General features: G+C 44.8%; 1 protein-coding gene across 8 annotated transcripts in view; it reads right to left on the bottom strand.

Annotated features, from left to right (window-relative positions):
• Positions 1-21,705, bottom strand: part of EPN2 (epsin 2) — a 175,099-nt gene that overhangs the window by 70,234 nt on the left and 83,160 nt on the right. For 2 of the 8 annotated variants that reach the window (XM_081272029.1, XM_081272033.1), the window contains exon 1: positions 18,371-18,614. The exons of 1 other annotated variant lie outside the window; for it this stretch is intronic. The gene's annotated coding sequence lies outside the window, so the exon portion shown is untranslated. Of the gene's footprint in view, positions 1-17,027; positions 17,082-18,370; positions 18,615-21,705 lie in introns of those variants that run through there. 5 more of the 8 variants (XM_081272034.1, XM_081272035.1, XM_081272030.1 and 2 more) reach the window with 4 other exon arrangements.

The following is a 21,705-nucleotide window of genomic DNA, read 5'->3' as shown; positions in this document are numbered from 1 at the left end:
TCAAAAAGAAACAACTTCACGATACTATATTGAAGAGAATGACAATGATCCTTCATATACTGATGAGAAAATCTGTAGTATACAGATAAAATATTAAAAAAAAAACATAGAAGTGTATGCACTATATATAGGTGAGCCTGTATTTTATTTATTAAATAAAAGCTATCTTATATTTGCATTTGTATTAGCAAAGAAACACTGGAAGGATATTCAAACTGCAAAGATGATTATTAAGAAGAAAGGGAGACAGAGCAGACAAGATCAAAAGTGAAGGGCAAGGGGGGGCTGGGTTATGACTCAGTGGTAGAGCACTTGCCTAGCATGCATGAGGCACTGGGTGCGATCCTCAGCACCACATTAAAATAAAGGTATTGTGTTCACCTACAACCAAAATGTGTGTGTGTGTGTGTGTGTGTGTGTGTGTGTATATATATATATATATATATATTGTGTGTGTGTGTGTATATATATATATACACACACACATACACATAAAGGTGAAGGGTAATATTTTCCAATGTAAATTTTAAGATCCTTTCATTTTACTTAATTTTTTGAGTTATTAGAGATTGAACCCAGGGGTGCTCTACCACTGAGCTACCTCCCCAGACCCTTCCCTCTCCTCTTTTTATGTATTTTTTAGTTGGACACAAGACCTTTGTTTTATTTATTTATTTTTATGTGGTACTGAGGATCAAACCCAGGGCCTTGCACGCGCTAGGCGAGTGCTCTACCGCTTAGCCACAACCCCAGCACCCCCTTCCTCTTTTTTTTTTTTAATACATTTATTTTATTTGTGTATTTTTATGTGGTGCCGGGGATCGAACTCAGGGCCTCATGCATGCTAGCAAGCACTCTGCCCTCTGAGCCACAACCCTGGCCTCCCCCTCCTCTTTTTAAAAAAATTTTTTTGTAGTTGTAAATGGACAAGATGCCTTCACTTGTTTATTTTTATGTGGTGCTAGGAAGAGAACCCAGTGCCTCACACATGAGAGGCAAGTGCCCTGCCACTGAGCTACAGCCCCAGCCCACTCCCCTGTTTTTACTTTTTTTTTTAAAGAGAGAGTGAAAGAGAAGAGAGAGAGAGAGAGAGAGAGAGAGAGAGAGAAAGAGAATTTTTTTAATATTTATTTTTTAGTTCTCGGCGGACACAACATCTTTGTTGGTATGTGGTGCTGAGGATCGAACCCGAGCCGCACGCATGCCAGGCCAGCGCGCTACTGCTTGAGCCACACCTCCAGCCCCTCCCCTGCTTTTTTGAAACAGGGTCTCATTAAGTTGTCCAGACTGGCCTTGAACTTTCCATCCTCCTGTCTCAGCCACCCAAGGAGCTGAGGTTATGGATATGCGTACCAAGCCTAATATCTTGCCTATTCAAATGAGTTTTTCATCTTAAAAAAAAATCCATCCTTACAATATATATATTTTTTATTTGTATATCTATTTATATACATATATATTATATATTTATATATTGTAAATATATATATTTATATATAAATACATAAATATAAATATTTATATTTATATCTATCCCAGAATCACAAAATCATGAAAGCCTTTTTGGTCAACAGCAGCCCATGAGTGAACACCAGCCAAAGCCCACCTGTTTCTTTCTGTATTCACCTGTGTGAGAGCCAAGAAACCAAACACTGTCCACCAGAGAAGGACCCCAGGTCTTCCTGCAGCTGTCCCTTTCTTTCTGGGACTCCCCTCCATGTTTCCCATCTCAGTGAATTCCCCCACTATCAAAATCCACATCCAACCTACCATCCACTCTGATATGAGCTTTTCCTCTCCCATGGGCCACCCAGTGTGGCCCTGAGCAAGTCTGTGCCTCCACCATAAGGTGGCAAGGTCAAGCCAGGCAATAACAGCCCTCCAAGCAGCCATTCATGCAGCAGTCCCTTCCCCAGCACCAGTCCTGCCAGGCTCTGGGCATGATGCTGGAGGATGCAGATTCATCAGACACAGTCTATATCTGCAAGAGCTCAAGTGACACCACACACAGCAATGAAACAGATGATACAAGGGCATGGGACAGCAGCTGGCCAGCATTTGTGTAGAGCATTTGAGGAGCCCAACAATGTAGATGAGCCATGGGCAAAGCCCATTCCAAACAAAATAGGTGGCTCAGGACATAGCTTGGCTGGGGAAAGAGTGAAAAGAAAAAGACAGCAAGAGGTAAAGCTGAAAGGGAAGAGAGACCAAATCAGAATAAGCCCTGAATGCCTATGACAGAGGACTTGGGCCTTTCCCCTGGGTATGCAGGGATGAGGGGTCACCATTCCATGATTTTCCCACCCAGTTTTTCTCCCAGAGCCTTGCAAACCTGGCCTTCATTAAATCAGGTAATAAGAAAAGTGCAGAAGAGGCAAACAAAAGCTGTAAAGATAAAAGGCTTTGGTTGGCCCTTGGAATGAGATTTTCTGGAACTTTCTCTCTGAAATGACCCAAGGCTCCAAGATGCCAGATCAGCCAGTAACTACTCTCACATTCAACTGCATTCAAACTGCATTTCCACATCATCCACCAGAAGGAGAAAACCTCAGACCAACCAATTCCAAATTGTATTTCCATGGGCCTCACAAAAAGGGCAGTTTTAAAAATCTCAAATTTCTAAGAGCTTGATTCACTAGCCAGTGTATTACAGATTGTTTTTCTTTTAAGGTAGACAACATTTTTCCCACTCCTTTCCAAGTTTTAAACTGATTTTCTCCTAATTAAAAAAAAAAAATTAAAAAAAAAAAAAGTCAAGCATGGTGGTACAGGTCTACAATCTCAGAAAAAATCAGAAATTTAAAACCAATCTTAGCAACTCAATGACCCTCAACTCAAATTAAAAAATAAAAAGGGCTGGAGATGTAGCTCAGTGGTAGAATGCTCCTTCCCTTTCCTTCCATGGTGCTGGGGTCGGAATCCAGTGCCTCACACATGCTTTAGCAAATACTCTACCACTGAGCTATACCCCCAGCCTTGTTTAAAAAAAAAAAAAAAAAAAATTTTCTTAAATCTCCACCAGTTGGTTATGTAATGTGGCATACAAATAAATGCACACTTGTGCTAAACACAAAGCACACAGAAGAGCTTGCTGCCACCCTCCTGGTGGCCACAGCCTTTTGGAAAGATTTGTATCTTCTAATGGGATTGGCTCTGTGACTCATTGGCCAGGTAGGCCTGACCCCTTTGGGCAGTGCACCTACCTTTTCCAATATGGAAGACCTGCTTGCAGGGACTCTCAATCTGTTCAACTACCCACATAACAGTGTCAATGCCGAGGGCCCCAAAATAAAATTTCTCTCTGATGTGACCTGGGTTGAGTAAGGTTCTGCTCCTGCTCTCTGGGTTGCCTCAGACTTATCTGTTGAGCCCCAAACAAACACATTTTCTGAGAAACTAGCCTGTTTTCTCTTCTGCAGGCTCCTGAACAGTCAGACAATAAACTGTGTGGAAAGAACATGCTGATCCATCATCAACATCTCATCATCAATCCAACCCAACCTTAACAAAGTGAAAAGATATTGCCAGAAACCAGACAGCTGTCAGCTGGAATGCTGCCCTTATCTAGGAATGGAAGGTCTTCAGAGACATAGACCACAGCCTGTTGGTATTGAGAAGGATGTGGGAAGGACTATTCATTCTTTTATATAAAATGTGGGTAAACTGAGGCCCAGAGAACATTAAATGATTTTGACCAAGGAGTTGGTCTGCCCCATTCTGAAAGCCTTCAAAGCGCAGGCAGTGCTGGCACTTTTTTGGTTCCACTGTCCAGCCCTGAAATCATCTTCTCCACCAGACAGGCTCTTCCTCCACACTCCCTGTCTCTGCACAGTACCAACACCCACCTAGGTCAGTGTTTATTCCCCCACCCTCCTCCACCTGCATGCAGGTACTTATCAAACTCTCTTAGTCCAGCAAAGCCTCACCCCTACTAGACAGCTTCCCCCAGGCCTCCTGAAGAAGAATGCAGATCCCCCAGCACCTGGAGCATGGGAGGTGGGGAGCAATAGCTTCCTTGGAAAGAACACAAATCACAAAAGATGACAGACCTCTCCCAGCATGGCCATTTAAGGGAAAACTCTGAGCCTTGCCATGACAGTTAAACAGATCACAAAGACCTCGGGGTAGTAAAAAACAAACACCAATAATGTAAAGGAAATAAACCAAAATAGCAATAGTAATTACAGTTATAAGACCAAGTTGTAGTTTAGTCCTTTCTACTTACATGTACTTCTAAATTTTCTGATGACCATCACTGGGCTCAAAGAATGATACCCCAAAATATAGCACTTTGGCATGCTGGGTACTTTGAACCAAAAGACACTGGAAAGCCTCAGAACCAAAATCTTTCTGACCTTTTCCTATCTTCCTGTCATCCCTCTTTTTCCCCCCAGAGTGAGTTATGGAAATCAGGATTCCTCTTCCCCAAGTCAGGTCGCAGAAACTAGAGAGCCTTTTTCCCCAAAGCCAGCCATAAAAACTAGAAAGATTAGCCTCCTCCCCAGTCAACACATCCCTCTGTCTAGTGATTATAAGATGCTGGCCATAAAGAATTATCTGGCCAGAAACAATGGCACACACCTGTAATCCCAGCAACTCAGAAGGCTGAAACAGAGAACCACAAGTTCTAGGCCAGCCTGCACAACTTAGCAGAATCAAAATTAAAAAAAAAAAAAAAAAAAAAAATCAGGGTACTTGAGGATGCAGCTCAGGGATAGAGTGCCCTTACATTCAATTCCTTGTGGTAGATGGGGGGAGAGAAATTCTCTGACCTATTTTGTCCAGTAATAGATCACAACACCCTTATTCCAAAAGGTCTCATCCCAAACGTGAAAGAAGGAATACTACAACTGAGAGGACAAGAATAATCTGAATCTTGTCAGGTTTCCCAGCTCAATCTATTACTATTGGGATCTACCCTTTTTGTCCAATCACATTTCTCATAGCTGTTTCTGCTTCACAGAACCTATGCATGAAATAGACATTTTCCCCATTTTTCCCGGTCATTATGAAGGCTCCCTTGTCACTTAAAACAATGATTATAGAAAGGAGTTGTTTTTCTCTTGTAAACCTGTCTTTTGTTATGGCATGACAGTAGTGACCCTTATGATAAGGAGAGAAGCTAAAGTTCCTCCCTGCCTCTCCACCAGTAAAACAGATATCCTTAATAATCTCAGGGCATTTAGCACAAAAAAAATGAAATCTGCCTAGAAATACTATATTGCATATCATCTATTTTAGTACAGCTGACTTTAACTAGTCTTTAGAAACGAGTGATTATAAGATGGTGGGGAAGAAATAAAGTTAGCAAGATGTTTCTTCAAAGGCAAAAGAACTAAATGAAAATGGAGATTGGAGGAGAGAGGAATTAGGGACTTAGTTTGTTTAAAGAACACCTACTCAATACTTTGCAATCAGGTTACATAGTAATTTGTTGTGCTACCTGCCTTTTTCTTATACTGATAAAATACATTCTTTTAAATGAACAAAGAAAAAACACATTATTTCATCATTTCTTATTTTTCTTTAAAAGAGGGATAATAGGATTTTTTCTTCCTTTTTTAAAGCATAGGAGGAATTAGATTAGATGCAAAGACTGTGTTTTAAATGTTCTCTTTACATAAAAGGTCTTCTTTATAATTACAACCTATACTAAATGATATAAAGCATAAATTAGGCTCCAAGCAAGGGAAGTGGGTCCTGAATGGCCCAAAATGTTTAAAAAGCCATACCACTGGAAGACAGGCCCAAAGGCTTTAGAGCTGAATCTCAAGAATTGCTCCTACCCAATATGCTGTGAGCTGAGCCTCCAGCAGTTACAGACAAGGAGAAGAGTGTCTCAGCATTGTCCTGCAGTGCCATAGGAAAGAAGCCACTGGAAATTATATAATCCTCTTTATTCAGCATCCCTGAGGCTCAGACTACTATCCTTTGGTTTGGCTATTCTCCCAGACTCCAACCTTTTCAAAATAACCTAAAAGGAACAGTTCAAAACAAGGCCAGATGAGTGAACTTTGAGAACTTTGGAAGCATACTTATACTCAGCCCCCATTCTAGAATGATCAAAACAGGAGGAGGTAGGGACCAAGCATTAGTCATTGGTGCTTTAGAAAAAAAAAAAAAAAAAAAAAAAAAACTCCCCAGGTCATGCTGATTAAAATACAACCATAGTTGGCAATCACTAGCTTAAAGAAATTCAGAGAACATAAGCAAGTAAATGAAGAACCCAAGCAACAGAGAAGTGAGGAAAAGACAAAAGTTGGGCCAGAAAGCCAAACTGCAGGTCACACTACAGCTGGAATAGATAAATGACTGGTTCGGAGTTGAGGTTCCTGGTAGTTAAAGTGAAAAGGATTCACATTGTCTACAACGGATAAACCAGATTCAAGAGATTTCCCTTGTCTGGGACCTTAGATGAATGCTCCCTCAGGCCCTCCAAAAAGAGAACATACAGCATGGTATAGCAGAGTATGCCCCACCCCAGTTCCATAACTATAACTACCAAAGTTGTGGCATGGGCCACTTTTACCATGTCTCTCAGAATATAGATGGTTCCACAAAATCAGCCTTGAGAAGGGTATCGACCTGTCAGCATCCAGCTACTATTAACAGCTGCCCACTAACTCTCCTGAAATCAATGCCCTGAATAGAAAACATCCTACCAAACCCAGTTCTGTTCCATGACGGTAACAATCCCTCCTGGACTCCGGTATGGCAGATCCCTCCACAGGAGATCATACAAAGGGTTCCTTATAACCAGAACCCTAGTTCATACCACCAAACAGCAGTTCTGAGAGTTTGGCTTGGAACTTCACGCTGCAAACTAACCTGATACCCAGGCCTCTGAGATGCCTGATGAAAATTCAACTATCAGCTGGGTCCAGGCAATGTCTAGAAAGAACATTGGATCTTTCAGCAAAATACCTTTAACCCAGTGCAAACAGAGTTTACCTCCAGACTCAGGACTGAAAGAAGCAGAGACTCCTAGATGCAACAGGAAGTAGACAATGTACTTGCCATTTCACTTGGTTCTCCCTATCCCTCTACTAGGACCAGACTTGCAGAGGAGGCAGACAGGGAGTCTCTACCTTGTTTTCTGTTGCATTCCCAGTGTCCAGAAGAGTGCACGCAGAGAGATGTTTAACTACATGCTTGTTATATCATTCTTTTGATGGTTTTGGCTCTAAAGTTACATTTAAAGACTTGCTTGTTACAAACTCCAATGCAAGACAGAGCAGAAGGTACCAGAATGTACTAGAGTTGGATGCCAAAAAAGGAGAGAACCAGGAGACCAGGAGTCATGGCACAAACAATACTACCTAAAATAGCATCAGAGATGCTGTGGAGCATAAAGCCCTTGGTCAAGAGAGGAGATGGCATTGCCAGGCAGAGGCAGAAGAAGAGGCATCAGTGGGGATGAGTTACTGGGGGAGAGAAGAAAGGCACAAAACAGGAAGGTGGAGAACTCAATTGTCCTGAACATGGGACCCTGCCACAACTGAACTCTGTAAGTTCCTTTCTCCCAGAGTAAAGACCAGAAAACTAAAGGAAATGAGTGGGCACCAGGAGGAGGGCTGGGGCCCACAGAGAACTAGCACACACAAGACCCATCTAGAAATGGCGCCAACACTGGCTCCAACCCACTGTTACCAGGCAACAGTGCAGCCCCCAGCTGCCAAGTGTTCTGATTTGTCTATGAAACCGCAAGTGTGGATAGCTATGCGAGATCTCCTGATTTTCATGTTGGCAAGTACAGTAGGCAAATGATGACCTCTCAAAGATGTCCACATCCTAATCCTGGAAGCTGAGGATATTTTAGGTTACAAGGCAAAGGAGGAACTAAGGTAGCAGACAGAATTACAAATTTCTAATCAGCTGACTTGAAAATAGGGAAAGTATCCTGGAAAACCCAGTAGACCCAATGTAATCACGAGAGAATTTCAAAGTGGAATTGGGAGACAGAAGAATCAGAGTGATGCCATGAGAAAGACAGGACAGTAAAAACGAGCTGTGAGGACAAAAGGGGTATAAACCAAGAAATACAGAAGGCCTAGAAGCTGGAAAAGGCAAGGAGATAGATTCTCCCCTAGAACCTCCAGAAGGAATGCAGCCATTGATGACAACATGATCTTAGCCTCCTCTACCCTATACAAAAGCATGTCACAGTAGCCATAGGAAATGAAGATAGCACTGTTTAAAAAGAGATACAGTACATACAGGCAAACAAGACACCTCTGTGGTCTAGATTCACCAAAAGACACCTTTTTTCCAATCCAGACAGAGGAAAGTTAAGGGCTGGGACCATCTCCTCAGCACAAGCAGGAACAGTGGCTCTCTGACATGCATTCCCTTATCTTTACCTTGGTCACAAAATTCTCCAGGGAGTTCTGGAAAACAGAGCTGTTTAACTACAGGAGTTTTAGTCCCAAGGGTTTGGTTCACTGAAGCACCAGCAAATCCCAGAGGCGTCACCAGGCCCAGAGAAACTGGCCCGGAGGACAGGGTGGGACAGGAACTTCTCTCAACTCCACCCTCCTCACTGCAGAAGGGCTATTCAGGTCTTCTGAAAGAAGCCTCAGCACCTCCCTCCCAGCCACCCAAAGGGCACTCTGCACATCCTGGCTCCCCAGTACCCTCAGCAAGGAGGCCACTTTGGCTGTTTTCAAACCATACAGAAACACTTTCTAAAGCTCTTTTGAGTTCCCCACCTTCATCAGAGCAGAGCTGCTCTGCTTAGGAGTCAAGTGGAGGACCTGCAACTCTGCCCATTCACCACCAAATGACCGTGTGAAAACATGGACCACAAGTCAAATCTCACCCAGCTCTCACCAGTCCTGCCTGAACAGCCTGGTCAGCCCACACCTGGGCCTCTGACACATGTCCAGCCCTTTCTCCTCCTAAATCAGCCCAGGCTGGATAGTAGGCCTCCAGGTCTCTGCACCACACAACACCAATGACCTGGGTTCATCTATTCTCATTTCAAATTTCTCCTCCACTTTTCCTTCAAGATTTTTTTTTGGGGGGGTGGGGGCAGGGATGCATGAGGGATTGAACCCAGGGGAGCTTAACCACTGAACAATATCCCCAGCCCTTTTCATTTTTTTATTTTGAGACAGGTTCATACTAAATTGCTTAGGGCCTTGTTAAATTGCTGAAACTGGCCTCGAATTTACAATCCTGCCTCAGCCTCACAGTCCCTGGGATTACAGGCATGCACCACTGTGCACAGCTTTCCTTCAAGATTCAACTTCCAGATCATTTCCCCTGAAGCCGTCTCTGATTCCCAGACTCCATCCTTAGTGTCAGATACCAGTTCCTAAACTTCTCTACAAGCACCTCTCTCTCTCCTAGGGATAATGTTACCTGTCCTTACATCAGGAGACACCCTCTTACAGACCCAAAGCTATCTGAAGGCAATATTTACATCTTATTCATTCACATATCCCAACCTGGTACACATAATATATATGTGCTCAATAAGCATGAAATAGTAAATAAACTGAATTGGACTATGAATGATTTTTTCCCCCAAAATCCCATGCATGACCTTATTACAAGTATTAAATGTACCAGGTAAAACCTCACTTCCAACCTTTATCTAGTAAAGTGAATCTATCCGAATTAAGAACTCTATAATACAACCATCTTTAATAAAATTACCTTAAAGAAACGCAGTTTTTTAATTTTACAAGCATTGCTTGCTATGGTCATTATAATTCAGGGTGTGGGAAGGAACCTGGCTGGCAAGCTTGAAGGAACAGATAAGAACCTGCTCTGCCTGCTCCATGCCTAGGGCTCAGGCAGAAAGGATTACCAAACAGGTGCTCACAATCTCTCCTCCTGCTCTCTCTGGCCTTCTTTACACGCCACTAAACTAACCCCCTCCTCCAAAGCTGGCTCAGAGTTGGCTCAAAGTCTGGGATTTGATTGCAAGTTCAAGGCCAGTCTCAGTAGTTTAAGGAGGCCCTAAGCAATTTAGTAAGAACCTGTCTCAAAATAATAAACTGAGGGCTGGGGTTGCGGCTCAGTAGTAGAGTGTTTGCCTAGCACGCGTGAGGCACTGTGGAAATAAACAAAATAAAGGAATTATGTCCATCTACAAGTAAATTTTTAAAAAATAAAAAATGAAAAGGACTGGGGATATGGCTCAGTGGTTAAGCTCCCCTGGGTTCAATCCCTCAAAGTTGGCTCAAAGTCTGGCTCTAGCCAGATCCCACCTACTTGGTGGCCCTCCCTCCTCCTTTCTGGACCCATCCACAGTTACTCCAAGACAACTCAGAGCCCCAGCACCCACAACTCATTACTGCAAAAGCTTCCTCCTCTCTGGCTCCATTTACTCCCACATTCCAATCTCTGACATTCCCAGAGGCTCCCCTGAGCACACAGATCTGCTTCTCAACCCACACAGACCATTAGATTTGTCTGGGGCACTTCTAAAAATTACTGGCTCCACCTTGATTGGCCTGGGGTGGGGCTCCATGGGGCATTTTTAAAAAGCTTTCCAGGCCACGTGGTTTGCAGGTGCAAACCAGAGATAAGATCTGCAGGCTCCCAATGTGTCAAATCCAAATTTCCCAGCCTGCACTGAGGTCCTCACCTCTCCCCAAACAAAGCTGGATTCTGGCCTCCCTGCACACCCTATCATGGAATCTGAATCTAGTCAGACTCACTCATAGGAAGTACTCCACTCCACTGGGCCTGCCAGAGGACCCTTCCTCAAACACTAGAGGTGGCACACACTCAAGAACTACCAAACTATCTACTGCCAACAAAACAAAACCCCCAAGGATGCTGCCACATCAGAGCCATCTCAGTCAGTCTTCACTGCACTCAGAAAGCATATTACTACCAGGCAGAGCTACTTCAGGAGCTTGCACACATGCAGGTGGATGGATAGAGAAACACACCACCACCTGCACCATGCGCAAGCTCACCTCAAGCTTTGCTTCCTGCTGTTCCTGGATCTGAAATGCCTTCCTATCTGCCTTTCCCCTTCCTTTTCCTTCAAGACTCAACTTAAATCCTACCTTCTCCCTTACTCTTCCAGATTTTTTCTCTATTCTTCGCCTCCTGACAAAGAATCAAACTCACAGCTCAACACATTGCTAGTTTCTGTCTCACAAATATTAATTTTGTCTTCTCAATTAGACTAAGCTCCTAGTGGCCAGAAACATGGTTTTTCATTTACACCCAGCAATTTGACTCCAAAGGCCATGTATTACAAATTTTCCAGGCTGACACTGACCTCAGATATCCTGCCCTATTGTCACAAAACTGTCTTTGAAATGCCTATACTTCTACGTCTCCTGGCTACCTCTTGTAAAGTAGTATAAAAATTCTTTCTTTGACATGGTTTCCCAAATTTTTGACCCAAAGTAGAGTCACTATATCCCAGGACAGCTCTGGTATCAAACAGGCACACAGGGAGGACCTGCTTTCAAGAAAAAAATGTGAATCACATTTAGCCTGTCAGCATTCCTTTACTGCTATGACTGCTGGAGTGGGGGATGGGGCTATCATTTAACAGCAACATTCTGCTCACACTGATTTATTCACTTCAGAGTCCTAGAGTTTACAAAACAACAAACTAATCCAAATCTCCAGAGCCTCTCACAAGTGCAGGACAGGCACCAACACAAAGCTATCTACCATCCTTGGATCAAGAGCTGCAGGCAGTTTTCAAATCTTGGAAAAGTGCCCACACACCACAGCCTCCTTAGGACACTCCTGAGAAAACTACCCACTGGCTAGAACACATGTGGTAACTGCCTACCAAGGAAGGGGATTCTTTATATTTTTATTTACATGGAACTTTTTAAGCACACCAAGTTCTTCTGCATGAATTTGATCACCCTTTTAACAACAGCATTACCAGAGCATTATTTTAGTCCTTTGGTACCCATGTGTAATGTTTACAGAACCAGTGTACAGAGCTTCAGGCTTACCAAGAAAAAAGAAAAGTCCCCTTCCCTCAAAGAGCAATTTAGACAATTATTTTAACACAGCTTTGCAAACACAAAAACCCTTACCAGCCCACACAGAGTTCCTCCCAGTCAACCCAGCTGGATTACCCCCAGGTCCCTGTTGCACACATCCAGGCTGCTGAGCATCTCTGAATTTACTTCTGTGATCCTGGACAGGGAGGTGAGCTGTTGTCACAGAAATGACTTCATAAAGCTCCAAAATGAGACAGGTATAGGACTGAATTCAGGTCCTGTTGAGTCACTTGGGTAGGTGCACATGGCCAAACTCACCCCGTCAAAATCTCAGCAGGCTCATCTGTGAAATTCCTACTTATGAAGGCTGCTATGAGGGTGAAGTGAGATAATGGGAGCACAATACAGAATGAAGGAGTGGAAATGATGTGGTTCTGAGTCTGACACAGGTAGGGCACTAATACTAACTGGAGCACTCAAAGGCTGTGTGGCCTGGGGCCACAAATGCAAAAAGAGAAACTTGATAGGCTTTACAGGACAGGCAGAGATAATTAAATCAGATACTGCGCATAAAAGGCATAACTAGGGCCTAGCACACAGAAGACATTAAAAAACCAACAGAGCTCACACGCATACCACCCCCAATGTTTGTTTTTGAAGGATAAGCTAACTACTACTAGGCAAAAGGTATATTTTTTCCCAAACTCTAAACATCAAAAAATATTAAATCAATCTGAATTGTTAGGAGTGACTTTCCATTAAACACCAATAGCCCATTACTAATGGCCCCATGAGATTCTGCTCAGAAGCATCACCACCACCATTTTCCCTAACCTCTCTCCAAGCTGCATTTCTAAAAAGCCTCAATAGCGAACATATTGCCAGATGTGTAGGTTTGATGAACCTGCTTTTCCAACAGAAAGGCTAACTGCCTTTTGGTAGGCCACCGACATTCCCTTCTTTAAGGAAAATGTTCCAACTAATGTACATAATGCTTAATAATGCCTGTGACCACAGTCCCAAGTTACAATTAAGAAATAACAAAGTGAAAACATCTCTCTGAGAACCCAAATTTCCTTTCCAAGTCACACCACCATCTTCAGAGTGAATATTTAGAAGCATTTCAGAAGTAGAAAAGTGTCATTTTTGGGGCTGGGGATGTGGCTCAAGCGGTAGCGCGCTCACCTGGCATGTGTGCGGCCCAAATTCGATCCTCAGCACCACATACCAACAAAGATGTTGTGTCCGCCGAGAACTAAAAAATAAATATTAAAAAAAAAATTCTCTCTCTCTCTCTCTCTCTCTCTCTCTCTCTCTCTCCTCTCTCACTCTCTCTTTAAAAAAAAAAGAAAGAAAGAAAGAAAAGTGTCATTTTGCATTTCCTCTGCACTACTGGTCGGTGCTAGACACCTAAAGTGCCTGCTTCGTCAGTCCTCAGGCCAGAGTTCCCAAGTCTTATCCTTTCCAAGGATCAGCAGCACTTGGAAACTAGTTAAAAACACACACTCCAAGGCATCACATACTATATGGAAACATTGCAGTAGAGCCCAGCAATGTGTTGACCCAGCCAGCCTTTGGGTAATTCTGATGCACACTACAGTCTGAGAAACACAGCAAGTCTATTCCATGAAGTGGTCATTGCCAGCCTCACTTTATAGAGGAGGAAACCAAACTTCAATGATTGAAGTGCCACAAGTCACCTAGCCAAGAGGCCCCCTAGTACCCATATCTGATTTCAAAGCCATCTGCCACATTGGCCTTTGTAGACAAACTGTGGGTGCCATTTGGTGCTCTCAGATACAAAACTGCCATGTTGTGACAACGACAATACCAAAAAGCAGTGGGAGCAAGAGGAAAGATGCAGTCTTGCACTTAGAAGCGATTAATTATAAATGACTTTAAATCTACGCCATGCATTAGCCCTAGATGGCCAGCCATTCCCCAGGATGAGCCTATTTTTCCCTGTTCTATTGATCAACTGGGCTACATGAACAGGAGATAGGAGTCCCTTATATTTCAGCCCTCTGTGTGCCCAATTCCTTACACTGCTTTGAATAGAATTAAGTTACCTTTTCTGTGTCTAGAATAGGCTTAAAAGTGCTGCTATACACACTGCCTAGACCAGGACCAACAGGAAATGAAACCAGCCAAAGGCCTTTGTGCACAAAGCAGGCTCCAGTACCTGGAAGCACTGGGGATGAGTCACCCAAAGAATCTAATGCATATAGAGAACATTGTAACAATGCTGCAAATCTGGTTCAAAAAAGGAGGCTTCCCGCCCCCAATCAAATTCTAATCTAGAGTCTGTCTGATAAAGCGGCCCATTAAATTACTGACATTCAAACTGCAGTGCTTTCATAGATCCTAACGTTAGGAGAAAGCCAGAAATCTCATTCACAATTCCTAATCTTCTGAGAAAATATGATGGTGATTTCCAGATCAGATGTATCCTATAATATAAATGAACAGTCATTATTCTATGGCAGTTTTCTACAGGAACTACTAGAATAGAAGGGACCCAGGTCTGGGAATCATACAGACCTCATTTGAATCCTTGGTTATGCCCAGCAGGTCTTCCTACATTACTTAATCTTTCTGAGTCTCAGTTTTGCCACTCACAGATGGATGGTAATATCTATGCTAAATGCTGATGTGAAATCATAGGGAGTTTTTTTGTTTGTTTTGCTGTTGCTTTCTTTTGAAGACTGCTGAAACAGCTTTGAAAACTTTTACAATGCAAGAAGACTTAATCACTTATCTGGAAATAAGTATGAGCAAACACATCCATAGATGGAAGCAATATTCAATACACACTTACTTTCACATACACTCATGTCAAAGTATTTGTTTTTCTAAATTTCTCTTTTAGATACCATGGAACAAGCTAATTAAGAAATAAAATTCTGCTGGGCACAGTGGCACATAAATGTCTGCAATCTCCACAACTCAGGAGTGAGGCAGAAGGATCACAAGTTTAAGGCCAGTCTCAGCAACTTAGTGAGACACTGTCTCAAAAAATAAAAATAAAAAGGGCTAGAGATATAGCTCAGCAGTACAGCACCCTGGGTTTTATCCTCAGTACCAAAAAAAGAAAAAGAAAAAAAAAAGAGCGAGAGAGAGAGAGAAAGAAATAAAGAAAACTCCACAGACTATCAAAAAGCTTGTCAATTTTTAAAAACACAACAGATGGACATGGTCATTTCACAAATGCATCTGACAAAAACAAAATGTGAGAATTTCAATTATAACATCCTGCATTACTTGCAGTACATCACTTCTTCCCTGAGACTGGGTTTCTCAATTGAGGGCACAGGTATAATAATATCCTTGAGTCCAACACACCTGTTCAAATGCCAGTCCTGTCACTGGCCATGTGATCTAGGGCACATGACTTAAGCCCACTGGGTCTCAGTTAATTCATCTGTAGAAAGGGAATGTGTGACTGATACATGACTGCAGGACCAACTATGGTGGCTTATGCAAAAGCAAAACAACAGTGGAGCCTGCAGAAGGGATTAATAAAAATGTGTTCCCCTGCCCCAAGGACTACTTGTAACAGACTTTTACTAAGCACTTGCCATATGTCACAGGCTGATCCAGACCCTAGAGAAGTAAGGAAAGAGAGGGCAACCACTGGCTTCAAAGATGTCACAGTATCACAAATGCCTCAGACACAAAGGTACAAAGTGCTCCAACACTATGTGACGTGAGGAGTCTAGGAGAGCAGAGGAGAGGGACCCAATTACCAGTGGAGTTCACTGGCAAAGGCTTGACAGAGAGGTTTGTTTGAACTGAACGTATGAGTTAAAAGTTCAACAGACACATCCTCTCCAATCTCAAACCGCTAAATCCAAGCTCTTTGACTTCCCCAAGGCTCAGGATCACCAGGTATTGATGGCACTAAATAATTATTCATACCCCATCAACATGAGAGAAAGGCTCTGGAAAGGAGTGAGAACAACTGCAAAAACACTTAGAAACATTTCTGGTGCATCCCAAAAGCATGACAATGACAATTCCATGGTTCTTCATGGAATTCACTCTTAGCACTTTATTCCACAAAGAACTGAAAGTTACAAGTCCTCCTAAAATATTTTCAAAAAAAACAAAAGACCCTTTAACTTTTAGGAAAGCCAAAACATTAAAATAAATCAGTGTCCCAACAACTTTTCAACTATTTTTGCAGGAATCTTCATTCTTGGGAAATCCATGTCTCGTTATGAAAGAAGGTTACATAAGAGGCAACCATATTTCTACACTTTCTAAAGGATGGGTCACTTTTCAAGACTGCTAACCATGCTAGGTATTATCACATAAAAGTTTCACGTTTCCTCACACGTCAAATGCTTGGTGGAAGAGAGTGCCCATAGAGCTACTCATCCCTCCAGCACAGGGTTCAGGGAGGCAAAAAGCCTCAGGAGAGACAGGTACATCCCATAGGACTTGCTCTGTGTCCAGGGGCTTGTAGGATGCAGGCAGCCTGAATCATGCCTTAGAATAATTTATACTTTACCAAACTCTTTATAGATTGTAGTTGTTGTTGTTGTTGTTCTGGGGATTAAACCCAGAGGCACTCTACCACTAGCTACATCCCCACCCCTTCTTAATTTTTTTATTTTGAGACAAGGTCTTGCTAAATTGCTGAGGCTGGCCTCAAACTTGGATCCTTCCTACCTCAGCCTCCCCAGTAGCAGGTGTACATCAATTTGCCCAGCTTACCAAACTTTTTAATAGCCAATGCCCAGGCAGACTGATAAAGATAACCAGCCCATAAAATAAGGAAACAAACTTTGACAATGTCAAAGTAAAAATGCTGACAAGTAAAAGCTGACATCTAGTTGTATTTCACCAACACAATCTTTTGTCCCAAACACAAGCAACTAAACAAGTACCATTCAGAAACAAATTGTAGTTCGTTTTGATGTTTATTTAAATACAGATGAAAACTTAATTATCAGTGCAAACTCAATCACTACTGTGCAGGATTCAGTATATGATTCTGTCAGTACCTATCATTCCATCTCTAGAACTACAAGATGCCAAATCTTCATTACATTATATAATGGAGGAGTGTAGATAATTAAAATTCACCTTTTTCAAACATTTCAATCCCCTCTTCCAATCTCTTCTTTCACGGGATATTTTCTGCAAGTGGAAAGAAAGCATTCATACCTCTCATCTTTTCCTGCACATTTTCTTGTGTGAATGTTAAAAATAAAAGGCAGGCGGTGGGATGCGGGGTGGGGTGGGGGGGTGGGGTGTCTAAACATCTCTAAAATTTTCTTAATTGTCATGAGGAGCTAGCTTCCAGCTCTGGCACTGACACAGCATCGCTGTGTGCCCTTGGGCAAATCGCTGTATATCTGGGCCTCAGTTTCTTCCATCAGAAACCCAGTGAGGGTTTTTAAGCCCTCTCTTCTTTTTAAAACAGACTTCAAATGCGTCCCCAAGGCAGCACACAGTGAAGGGACCTGCCGGACTCAGTCAGGGGTCATGGAATGAACTTTCACAGGCTCTGCTGGGGTATCTAGGGAGCTTAAGCTCCCCCCCTGCAAAGCCACTGGGCCAACTTCAGGTCGCAAACAAAAACCTGTTGGCATGGACTCCTCTAGGAAAGGCCTGCCTCTCCCAACGCGCTGGACTCCTGCTCCCAGGGAGCCGCCCCAAGGGAAAAGAGATGGCTGGCCCCCACGCACCATTCACCCACCCCGATTAGCCAAGTAAGACCGCCGGGGCCAGGTCTCTGCCATCCCACGCGGAACAAAAGGCAGCTGGAGCTTGGTTCTGCCGCCCCCGTCCCCTCTGTGCTGTGCGAGTGGGGGCTGGGGAGGGGGAAACCTAGTCCTCCGGGAAGGAAAGCCCCCCCCCCCGCTCCAGCCTGCAAGAGAAGGATATGAGCCGGGATCCTGGACAGAGAAGGGGACCCTCCCCCCGCCCGATTCCTAGAGGGAGGCCGGGCTGTGCTCTGCCTGGGGGCGGGAGGGAGACCTGGCTGGGCTCCGGAGGAAGGGACTTGCCTGGCCCCAGAGAGGACAGGAATGTGCTCTGGGGAGAGGGGCGGGGTTGTTCCAAACCCAAGGGAGCTCCCAGATCTGAAGAGAAGGGAAGGAAGCCCCGGACTCCCAAGAATATAAAAGGAAGAGCTTCCAGATAGGGAACCGGGGTGGAGGGGGGGTGGGGGCTGCAGCGGAAAGAGGGATCCAGATGAGGAGGGGTCCACGCTCCAGCCTGTGGGGCGGGCCTACTTAGAAAGAAGACGGTCCCGCCCGAAGTGGTGTCAAGAAGCCGGGGCGGCGGCAGCGGTGCATGCTTCGGCGGGGGGTCTTGCTAGCTTGGGGAGAGCCTGCGCTCTGGGGGCGTCCGCGCCTTGGGCGAGGGAGGGCCCGTACCCTGTGGTCCCGCTCCAGCTCACGAGTCCCTCAGGTCCCACTCACCTCGGCTCTTGCCGGCCGCTGCGAATACGCGGCTGGAGCTCTGGCAGCGCTGGAGAGGCGGGAACCACCGGAACCCGCGGAGCCACCGCTGCCGCCGCGTCTGGCTCCGTTTGACACCCACACACCAGCCAACATGGCGGCCGGGAGGGGGCGCGCCGGCGGCGTGCGCGCGCCCGGCGGCCCCGCCCCTCCGAGCCCGCCGAGGCCCCGCCCCTGAGACCCCGCCGGCGTCCCCACCGAGAGGCCCCACCCGCTCGCTCCGAGGGCGAAGCCCACGTGTGGCCGGGCGTGCCAGAGCCGGGGCGGAGGTCCCGCCCACTCACGCGCCACCCCTGGATTTGTGCTCACAGAACCCACCACGGCCCGCCCCGCATTCCCACGGCGCCCCACGACTTTCGCCCGAATCCCATAGACGACCCCCCTCCAAAACCCTGACTCGCACACAAGCCCTGGCGAATTCCTACCCAGACCGAAACCCTCTGCAGTCTTCACTCAGAACCTGGTAAGTCCCGCTGCCCCGGTAGGACCCCTCAATGCCACACACGCATGACCGACACCCACACGCACAGACCCTTGCCCCACCAAATACTCTTAAAACTCTTCTTATCCTTGAAAGTGTTGTGAGGGTTCAGCCTTCTCTGGGGAGGCGGAGACTGAGAGGGGAGCCTCCCAGGGCACCCTGGTCATGGATGATTTCTTGAGTTTACAAGTTGTGTCCGCTTTGTGAAAATTCACTCATGGGCCCTTTCGATTTGTATACTTCTAAACGTGTCTCGTATTTCAAAAAACTATATACTAAAAACTATTCTGGGAAGGGGTCCATAGGCTTCAGTAGACTGCCAACGGGGTTTCCCAGAGGTTTACAGACACCCCTCTTGCAGGCCGGCCTGGGGTGTGTGTGTGTGTGTGTGTGTGTGTACCCGTACACACGGGTACACAAGAACAGCAAACCACCTTTCCTCCTTGGTTCCACCAGCACCCAACAAGGCTCCTGCTACGTGCCCAACCAGTGTACTGGGACACAGGAAGGGACAACCTCAAATGCCTGGAATGAGAGGGAGCCTGAGAAAGGCTACTGGGGGAGGCTCTTAGAGGGGTGGAGCTGGAGGCTGCACTTTAAAGCTGCTGCTCTAGCCTAGGTGGGAGTGAGCAGAGACCCCGTCACAGGCGGATCTGGGACATGAATCAGGGCTTTTAAGGGAGTAGAGGACACCATCCCTGCTACCAGGGTGACATCACATTTTACCAAGCTCAGACTTCAGGGAAACTTTGCCCAGAAGGCTCATTCTGCCCTTGCTCACTAAGGTAAGTCACTAGACTTCTCTGAGCCACACACTTATTTTTCCTATAAAGAAGTCAAATGGACAATTGTACCCCTTATGGGTCTTATAAGTTGAGATTTAGAATTATTTTCTTTAGCAAAAATATAATAAAATGGGGGTGGAGGGACCCTAACACATCTGCAAACCCACATGACCACTTTTCCTTTGAAAAATCCCAACACTGGGAAGTTTTAGATGCTAGACATCCCTCCCTAGGATTAGCTGTGGCTCCCACTGTTCAGTGTCCCTTCTTCACCAGAACAGTGAATCACACTTCACATGCCTGCCTTGCAGTGGGAACTGTCACTCCATTTTAAACTTAATCTACCAGGTAGGGACAGAGAAGTATACATGGCTTTCCCTCCCCATCATAAGTTCATAGTCAATACTCCAAAAGACAGGTTAACAAGAGAAAAGCCTTCAGAATAAAGACTGCAAGGCCCAGGGAAAGTTGTTTATTTTTATGCTTAAGTTTGATAAAGAATGAGCAGCCCTGTAAAAATGTGACCCTGTAGAAATGACCTAATGTAATCGACTGAGTGCAGCAAGTAGCAAAGGCTGTCCAGGTTCTTCTTGGTCTCTGAGTAGCATTCCTTCCTCCAAGGTATAGAACAGGATGCCCTCTAGAATGAGGGTTTTATGACCTACTGTCAGATAAGATAGGTTAGAAGATTTCTCAATGACCAGCTCTTACACACGAAAGAGAAAGTTAGAGTAGTGGGTCTGGGGTTTATGGCTGGCTTTGGTGGAGAGGGGTACTAATTCCTATGACCTGCCTTGGGGAGTGGTAGAGGAGCTGGAGAAAGAAAGGCAGAAAAAGTTCAGAGAGAGAGACTGCTTATGAGCCTCTCCAATATCCTTCAGTTCAAAGTACTCAGGATGCCAAAGTGCCATACTTCAGAGCATCACTTTCTAAGCCCCAAAAACCCATTTCCAGGAAGAATGTCCCCATCCAGTCCAACATTCCTTATGAGCCCCTGGTCTTTGCTAGAACTTCAAGGAGTGCAGAACTGTGCACAGAAATCACAGAGCTGCCTCATTTTACAACTTTGAATGAGTTATAACACCTATCTGATGTGTGGTCCGGAGTCCACATGTATTATCCCAAACCAGCACTCTCTGATCTGTATGACAGAGCTCCCCCACCATCCAACTTGGTAGTGTTGGGGATGAAACCCAGGGCCCCCTGCACACGCTAGGCAGAGGCTATACCACTGAGCCAAACCCCATCCCTAGAACATCCTTCGATGATGAAACTATACCCTATCTGTGCCATCCAGTGGGGTGGTCGCTAGTTACATATGGGTAATAAGCACCTGATTTGTCATGTGTGATTAAGCTGAGTTTTTTTAAAACTTTAATTTTCATTCATTTACATTTAAATTAGTCACCTGTAGCTAGATGCTATCATACTGAACAATGCTGGTGAAAAAAAAAAAAAACTTATGGGATTCTACAAGGTGCACATTCTTATTGTCCACATTTTAAGAAACCAAAAGAAAAAAGGGGGGAGGGTGTTTGAAGAGCTGTTGGCCACAGGGATAGATTTTTCTCTATACACCACCCGGCAAGCAAGTAGCAAGTGTGTGTAGCCACAAAGATAAGCTGTGTGCTTTGGAAACAGAGCTGGATACAGATAAAGAGGTGGTGGACTAACATACAGGACAGGAAAGTGAGTTGGAGAGGATTGGGCCAGCCTGAGGAGGTGCGGGGAGGGATTCCTGCATCCAGACAGAAGGCCACCACCCTCCCACAAGGTCAGAGGCAACATTCCTACATTTCTCCAAGTCATTCCCCTTTCCCAATCCCCCATTGGAAGCATACCACCCTTCCTCTGGTTCCCTTTCTCAATTCATCCCCATAAAAATTCCTTGAGGTTAATAGCCTTTTGGCCAGGTGAGAAAACTGAGGCAGCGCATGTCAGTCCTGGAATTCAAATTCAGTTTCTGCCAAGTTCAGAGAGTAGAAGCATTCTTGGAGATAAGGGTACAGGATAAGCCAGATGTTTTGCCT

The sequence above is a fragment of the Spermophilus citellus genome (genome assembly GCF_964194105.1).
Source record: "Spermophilus citellus genome assembly, chromosome: 17".
Lineage (NCBI taxonomy): Eukaryota > Metazoa > Chordata > Mammalia > Rodentia > Sciuridae > Spermophilus > Spermophilus citellus.
This window is presented reverse-complemented; position numbering and strand designations above follow the sequence as displayed.